The sequence below is a fragment of the Corticium candelabrum genome, chromosome 12, assembly GCF_963422355.1.
Source record: "Corticium candelabrum chromosome 12, ooCorCand1.1, whole genome shotgun sequence".
In the NCBI taxonomy this organism is placed as follows: domain Eukaryota; kingdom Metazoa; phylum Porifera; class Homoscleromorpha; order Homosclerophorida; family Plakinidae; genus Corticium; species Corticium candelabrum.
Window position 1 is genome coordinate 7,419,580 of NC_085096.1, and position 8,544 is coordinate 7,428,123.

An 8,544-nucleotide genomic window follows, 5' to 3' on the forward strand; every position below is an offset into this window, starting at 1 on the left:
GTTTTCCTTACTGGATACCCAAAAGTTATCATGTCTGACCTTTGGTGATAGATGTAAAAGTAGCTAACCTTTCAAGGTGTGATCATTGCATGTGATCTTATGGTGATATAGCTGTAGCTAAACTTTTAAAGGTACACTCCGTCATTTAGTGCTACCCCCTCCCCACAAACTTGATTGCATACTATACACAATCAAGTTGGAAGGTTGGGCTAAACTACAGGCAAAGCTGGATGGATATTAGAGCGTAGTCACCGTTCCAATAGAAGCTAAACATATGGGATTGATTTGCAATCTTGTTGTTGAAGCAGAGTTCGAGTTGCACGCAAACCAACTTGTCATCTTTCCTTGATCATGTCAAAGGCACAGAATAGGTTACGTTTTACATAAAACCAGGTTTGAAAATGTGATCGCTACACATCAGCATGAAAACAGGGCATTCGATGATCATGTGGTAAGCAATGAGTAGGTCACGTGATAAGTGCAAGCACATGGATGCAGTGTAGTTGGTCCCTTCAGTATTACACGCACATCCACGCCCGTTTCATAACCCGTGAGCATTTTTCTGATTGTCTTGCGAGTGACTTCTACCATTTTGATGATAGCGAGGCTTGTAGCTTAGCAGTGCGCATCGACGGAATGTTCTCACGTGACCATCGTATGTGCTCTGTTTCACCCTATTTGCTGCTAATATCTAGTGCTTTCATCAGCTTCACCTGTAGTTAGACCAACCCTCTATTTTGATTGCATAGCTGAAGTGAGTAAGAACAAGGCTTCATTTACTAATCTTTAAAAAGGTCAATCAACATAATTTCTAGAATGGAAGCAAGTTTCAACTATCTAATTGCAGACTTATCAGACTTAATTAGCCTATGGCTTCAGGCAGAAGTAAATACTGTTGTACGTTTGTGGTTAGCAAATACTTAGTTTGATTGCTGTAATACCTTAGGTCTATTTACTCTTTTTGAATGCTATCTTTAACTATTGGGCCTTAGGGCTGCATATTCTGTGGTATTATGATAATATTTGCTTAACAAACCAGTCAGAGCAGGTTTGATATTCTAAGATTTGTTTTGTTGACTTGAACATGTCTAACTGCTGTAATGGTATAGACTTGATCACACAGTGTAGCGGGTATTTGTATATACTGGTATGTACATTGCTGTACAAATGACTGACTTTGACAGTACGAATTTTTATTTTGTGTTACTTTTGTGAAACTTAAAACTTGAATATAAGATAAAAGTGGTTATAAAAGGACACTTGGTTGTTGAAACTGTCTAGTGTTGTTGTTGCACCTTGAAAATTCGTGTTCTAGGAGTTGAATTTTGGCAATGCTTTGCGTAGTATACGCTAAAATCTTTTAGTGTGTTGTGTGACCCACTAGGCCACATCGAAAATGTCTTTTGGGTGACATCAGCAAACCATCACAATTGGTCAGAAATTGTTTACTTCATAAAGAATTGGCAGTAAACCGCACTACATACATACTATCACTTTCGCAGACATCAGCCAGGGAACCGAGGTCAGCTCTTGTACGAAGATTGATGAAAGCATCAAGCAACTTGTCCATACGGTGGCAGTATGCTACATCCAGATGTAGGAGGTTGAGGAAGACAATGCTTCATTGGTGCCTTTCGCGTCAGTTTGTCATTCACACTTTGAGTGACAGTTTGCTGCCAAGTACTAAAGGAGATTAACACGCGACACTGCTAACTTCTAGATGTGATTCACTACTACATATCCTCTGGTACTGCTAGCTTCGTAAGCCAGGCTCTTCTGTGCAGTCGCTGAACTAAACACACGTGAATCACGTGAGGAGGAGGATAAAAGCATACTGAACCAAAACAAGTTCTGGGATTGAAGTGAAAAAATGTCTTTAGTGGACACAACTTGTGGACTTTCAGTATCCTAGAATTAATAACCTGTAATTAAATGGAATGGTCGCCTTCCAGAATGGTGACAGAGATGACAGACATTGCAACTTCAGCCTTGACAGATACCATTTTTGCATACTTTCGACCAGCTGTCAATACAACAGCTGAGAGACACAAGTTTTGGCAGATGAAGCAACAGGATCATGAATCTGTCACCTCCTTGTTGGCCGTATGCGCGCTAAGGTAGAACTATGTGATTTTACATCCACAAGTGTTGACACAGTGGTAAATGTCCAACTCCGAGATCAGCTGATCACTAGTATAAGGAGTAATGACGTTAGGAAGGAATTGATGAAGTACTCGAAACTCATCGTGGCAGATGCAGTTGCGAAAGCGGTGGCACTGGAAACCTCTATTGCTGAGAGCTCAATGTATGAACATGGACCCTTGGATTTACCGTCCCCAATTTCCATGATCAAAGTGAGTCTACCTAGTTTAGGCAACCAAGGCAAACTCCTCAAATGCAAATACTGTGGTCGCCTGCATATGCGAGGCAAACAACACTTTGCTGCGGTATGTCTACAGAAAAGGAAAGCACCCGTTGCCCAAGTTGTTGAATATGAAACACAAATGTCTTCAAAACGAGCAGAACCGCTTTATCATGTCTACGAGACTCTATACAGCCAGTCATTCTTCAAAGGTTGAGACATCTACTGCCATACTCAAGGTAAATGGCAGAGAGTGCAAGGGTCTTCTCGACACTGGTGCTACTCGAACACTCATCACCCAAGACATAGTAGCACCAACACGACCCAGTCCTGCTGTGTTGAAAGCATATGATGGTAATGCTGTGGAAACTCTGGGTGTAGCAGATGTCATGATCAATGCAGGAGATAGACAAAACAGTTCTTTTTGGGCAGGATGTCATCCTACAGCTGCAGCTGCTTGCTAAGCAGGAAGTCAATGTGGTCAAGATTCAGCCCATCGACGTTATGGTAGATCCTCAAGCAATGCCAGCATCTCTTCCAGCGTGGTGCCACGCTTTCAGCCTTTGTACAGCCATAGAAACAGAGCTACAATGCCTCAAGGAAGCAGACGTCATTGAATCTGTTCAAGAAGCTACTCATTGGGTGTCACCATTGGTGCCAGTTTGGAAGTCAAATGGAACATTGAGGTTGTGCATTGACTATCGGAGATTAAACCAAGCCATTACATGGGAAAGGCACATGCTACCTACATTGGAAGAAATTACAGCAAAATTAGATGGAGCTGGAATGTTTGTAGTCTTGGATGCAGAGTCCGGATTTTATCAAATTCCTCTCAGCAGGATCCAGAAAATAGACTACATTTATTACGCACTGTGTCCCCCTGTACTGCTTCAAGAGACTTCCATTTGGAATAGCCTGCGCTCCCAAAATCTTTCAGCGTGTGGTGGAGGACATCCTGAGAGGACTGGAGGGTGTCCTTGTTTATGTAGATGACATTCTGGTATTTGGCAAGGATCAGGCGGAGCATGATGCCAGGATGAAAGTGGTGCTGCAACAGTTGAATGCAGCCAACTTGCAGATCAATTGGAACAAATGCGACATGCGTCAAACACTTGTGAAATATCTGGGGCATTGGTTGACTGACCAAGGAGTATGTCCAGATGCCGACAAGATGTGAGTCATGAAGGACATGCTCTGTCTTCAATCAGTTACTGACGTGCGACGGTTCTTAGGGATGGCTACATACCTCAGGAAGTTCATCCCAACCCTCTCACAGGCCACCCAATCACTTTGTGAATTGGCCAAGAAGGACCCGTTTGTATGTGACCAGGCATTGGAGAATGTATTCAATGAGTGAGAGAGAGAGAGAGAGAGAGAGAGTGAGAGAGAGAGAGAGAGGAGGAGGAGGAGAGAGATGCTGGGAATAGTGTTTGCTATAACTCGATTTTGCCAGTATGTGTTAGGGCAAAATGTGCAAGTATTTGCAGATCACAAGCCTTTCATCCACATCATTTATAAGCCCTTGATGAGGTGCCTCCTCGTCTGCAGCGGTGGATGGTGGCTCTAATGCCATACCAGTTTTCTCTCAGCTACAAGCCTGGGCAGCATTTCTAGTATGTGCTGATGCTTTCTCCAGAGCACCACTACTTGAGCCAAGTCCAATGCCTGAAGAGTGTTGGGGTTTTGGTGAGTATATCAGTATGGTGCTAGAAGAAAGGAAGACTGCCTTCTGTCTAGTGTCATGCAAAGAGTTCTTACAAATGGATGGAATGAATGCAGTCGATCAGAAGAATCCTACTACCTAGTGTGGGACCAGTTGACTGTTGTAGATGACACCTTGCTCTTGGGTAACAGGGTTGTGATTCCGGAGGCTCTTTGTAGATCAGTTCTTTGCCTGGCTCATTTGCCTGGCATCTTGGACTAGAGGCTTTTCAGGACTCATTTAAGGGCTCGTGTTTGGTGGCCAGGCATCACAAAAGATGCAAATATTTTTGCAGAGCGTCGTGATGTATGCTGGCGCCGGCGACCAAATCCCCCTCAACAACTCCAGCCATCCGACTTGGAAGCCGTATGGAACAAATTGGCAATTGACCTTGTGACTATTGAAGGGATATCATGCTTATGAATTATTGATTATGGATCACTTTTCTTGAAGTACTCCTCTTAGAGGATACCACGGCTAAAGGTGTGATAAACAAACTGATGGACACTTTGGCATGCCCTCTGTTTTGGTGTCAGACAACGGTCCCCAGTTTATTGCCAGTAAGATGAACCACTTCTGAAACAATTGGGTATTCATCATGTGAAGGCAAGCCTACGGTATCCTTAGTCAAATGGAATGGTGGAGAGGCTGCATAGAGTCTTACGGGAGAGACTGAAGGGACTTAGGCCCTTAATTCCTTTTCATAGCCGCCTCCAACAAACATTGATGGACATCTGCAGTTCAACTAACCGAATGCTGAACACAACACCCCCGGAAGCACTGTTTCAAAGGATCCTTCACACTCGAGTACCAGATTACAGGACTTCTCTTATGGTGAATCCTGGACATCAGTCTCAGGCGAAAGCTCACATGTCAACCGACCATGACCTTAGAAGAGGTGTGTGTCAGTTACCAAGACTAAAATCTGGTACGGTAGTTATCCTTCAAGACGGCTATACTAATCCCACCAAATAGTGGAGAGTATTGGACCAATACGGCCATCAAGTGGGTGTCACAGATGGGCGACGTATCATGCTTAGGAATAGGAGACATGTAAAGCAATACATTCCAGAAATGACAGTAACACTTCCTTCAGCAACTGAGGTCAAAGCAGTAATGGGAACAGGCCACAAAGAGCCAACCAAGCACAGCTACTCCTATGAATCCTACAGGACAAGTACCAACAAATCAGTTTATGGATGTTACCCAAGGACGGTCTGGTTAGTTTTTCGGACACTAGCTGCTGAGGCAGCTACTTCACAATCAACTCTGGGACGCTCCCTTTTTAAGAAAGGAGTGGTAACATGATCCGGACGTCAAGTGCGGTTATCAGTAAGACCCAAAGAGGCAGGCATGTGATGAACACTTCGTTGAGTTGAGTTGGGTTGGGTTTAAATTTTTACAAGGGGGTATTGTAGTATTGTAGTGTGGGACTACGAGGATGGGAAGCATGCGCAGTCGATGAGTGGTGTCTTTGGCAATACTATCTAAATACATCAGTTTTTCGGCCATTCTACATGTACCATGTTTCTATAAGTTATATAATAACACACACACACACACACACACACACACACACACACACACACACACACACACACACACACACACACACACACACACGCAAACACACACACACACACACACACACACACACACACACACACACACACACACACGTGCACGCACACATGCACACACAGCACATGTTTGTGTATGTGTGCAGTTTTTATTGTTTTTTTGACAGTGGCCGATGCACTCAAATTTGCTTGTTGATGTTTATGCCTCGATTACTGTGCAGCAATGTGATCACTATTGTTGTAAAGTAACATGATTCCATCTTGTTTGGTAGGATGTACAATGTGCTACTCAAGCTATGCACTCTATGCAAGGGTGAGTACAGCACCTTTACTGTCTTCAATTTTCAGGCATGGTCACACAGCTAAGCACACTAAATTGCTACTAGCAACTTTTTAAACAAGACTAACATGTCGCTGACACTGTGCACTGTGTAGGTTTGTAATGTTAGGCTCTGAGCGAGGAGGAATTCGTATTGAATATGCCAAAAACAGAATGGGGGACAAAGAGCCTGTAAGCTCGCGGGTTGCAACTGTTTATGCACATGCATGCACCTTGGTGTAATTAATTAAGTGAAAACTGAATGTGCTGACAGCTGTTGTGTTGTAGATTCAATCCTTCTCTGGATCAGACGACTAGTCAGCTACAGCAACTTGAGCTAAGCTAGTGACAACTTACGGAATGGTTTGGAGCAGTGTGTAGTGTGAAAGTTGCTCGATTAGTGAAGCTGTGTTGCTGTGCTGAAAGCAGATGTCTATGTTCTAAAAACTTTAGCTAATTTTTGTATGTTGGTGAGAGTTAGAGAGGGTGTGCCGCTGTAGTTGTTCATTTTGCCTATTTATTGAGGCTCTTGGATTTGCTTGAGTGTATACTATTTATTTGGGAGCGTTGAACTATTTTTGGTGTAGAAAACGTGACCAGTGGAGCAATGCAAGGACAAATGGATGCAATAAAATAGATTCTAAATATACAAGGCTCTGGGTGTAGCTAGACTCGGAATCCCAGACTGAAGAGAGCGCCCACTACGTGGAGCTTGCACACTACGTGGAGCTTGCACAACAGCATCATCATGCATGGTCTACTGTACTAATCTAATCTACCAATCACGATGCACACAACAGTATAGGCTTTAGCTGAATTAAATTGATGAGATAGCCAATTTTGCAATCAATCTGCTGGTGAACTACACTTTGGCTCTCATCGAATTTCATCCATGGCTGGAGTACAACAGGGTGACCCTTTGGGTCCCATGCTTTTCTCACCCGATCATTCTAGAGCTCATAGATGAGATTGGTTTACTTGAAGGCTTACATCTTTCTTTATAGTATCATGATGATGGTACATTTATTGGTACTAGAAAGTCTATTTCAAAGTTGTTGCAATCCTTGATGTCGAAAAGTCCGAGTTTGTGTCTGTCTCTAAATCTAAACAATGCGAGATACTTTGGCCTTTTGGAAGTCTAACTTTTCCTGAAATTGATTCAGATGTCAGACGAGTTCACACTTCAGTTTATGGTGCTGAACTATTGAGATCTCCCGTTGTTACTTAGTCCAGAGGATTTCTTTATCAAGTATTTTGGTAGTCGTGTGGATAAGGTTTTAGAAGCTCAAAGTATATTACCAGAATTGGAGAATTTGCAGGTAGCAATCCAGTTACTACGGAGTTGTCTAAGCGTATGCAAATTAAACCACCTACCTCGAACCATTCCTGGTCACTTTCTCGTTTTGATTCTGTCATGAGACATTCACTATGTCAAATAACCAATTCGTCTATTTCGGATCCAACTTGGATGCAAGCAACTCTGCCTCTACGATTCGGAGGTTTAGGTTTACGAAGTGCCTTAGAATCATCATCAGCTGCCTTTCTAGGCAGTTGCAACGCTTCACGTGACCTAGTTCAGCGTTTGTTAGAGGCAGGAAGTTCTAGAAATGTTTCCACTTTGGATTCGATGAATTTGTATACCACTGAAAGCTCTTTAACTTTAACCTTGCAAGGTGAAATTAGGGAAAAAAGATTTTCTGTACAACTTGAAAATCATATAGACACTGATGAGCCTACCATTTTTTACTTCACCGCAAAAGGCACTACAGTCGCAGCTGGATGTCATTCAGTTTCAGTCTCTCAAGGACATGAGCAGTGTGAGAGACAGAGCAATGCTTAATACAATCTCTTCCGCCTAGGCTGGAGCATGGCTGAGGGCAGTCCCAAACCAAAATCTTGGCCTGTCCATGCTTCAACATGAGTTCATTATTGCTATCAGGATTTGGCTTGGCATTCCTCTGTTTCCCGATTCTCCTGACTCGCTCAGATGTGTTTGTGGCAGTATCACCTCATGAAGACCATTTGCTGGGTTGTGGTTACGATTCAGCTCTTAACAGACGTCATAATGCTTTATGTGACATTATTTGGCATGCCTTATTGATAGACAACAAAGCAGCCAGGAGAGAACAGACATGTTCTAGTAACTCTAAGGCTCGTCCTGGTGACATTTTTCATTCAGACTTTGTTGATGGCAGGCCTGCTTTCTTTGACGCAGCAGTTCGTAACACTGTCCAAGCTAAATACGTAGGTGAAGCTGCAGAAATGACTGGAGCCGCTGCAAGGGCAGGAGAATTGGAAAAGGATTACAAACACGAGCAATCGGTATTAAATGTGGAGGACTGTTCTATCCTCTGGCGCTGGAATCTTCTGGCTTTTGGACTCAAGTAAGTCTTCAGACGTTGAGACGTTGAGAACTATTGCAGCCAAAACAACGACCTATAATGGCATCGATTTACAGCAAACGTTCTCCAACCTTTGCAACAGCTCTCTGTTCGATTGTGGCAACACAATGCTAGAATGATAATTATATTATTATATATACATATGTAGTCAAATCCCACATGTCAAACTCAGTTTCTAG

At 43.0% G+C, this 8,544-nt stretch overlaps 1 long non-coding RNA gene and 1 pseudogene across 1 annotated transcript; both read left to right on the forward strand.

Annotated features, from left to right (window-relative positions):
• The first annotated feature begins 809 nt into the window (after nucleotides 1-809).
• Nucleotides 810-2,952, forward strand: LOC134187821 (uncharacterized; annotated as a pseudogene).
• Nucleotides 2,953-3,374: 422 nt separating this feature from the next.
• On the forward strand, nucleotides 3,375-6,538 carry LOC134187822 (uncharacterized). Its single transcript, XR_009971166.1, has 3 exons — nucleotides 3,375-5,957; nucleotides 6,080-6,155; nucleotides 6,252-6,538. It is a non-coding gene; the product is annotated as an uncharacterized LOC134187822 (long non-coding RNA).
• Nucleotides 6,539-8,544: the final 2,006 nt, after the last annotated feature.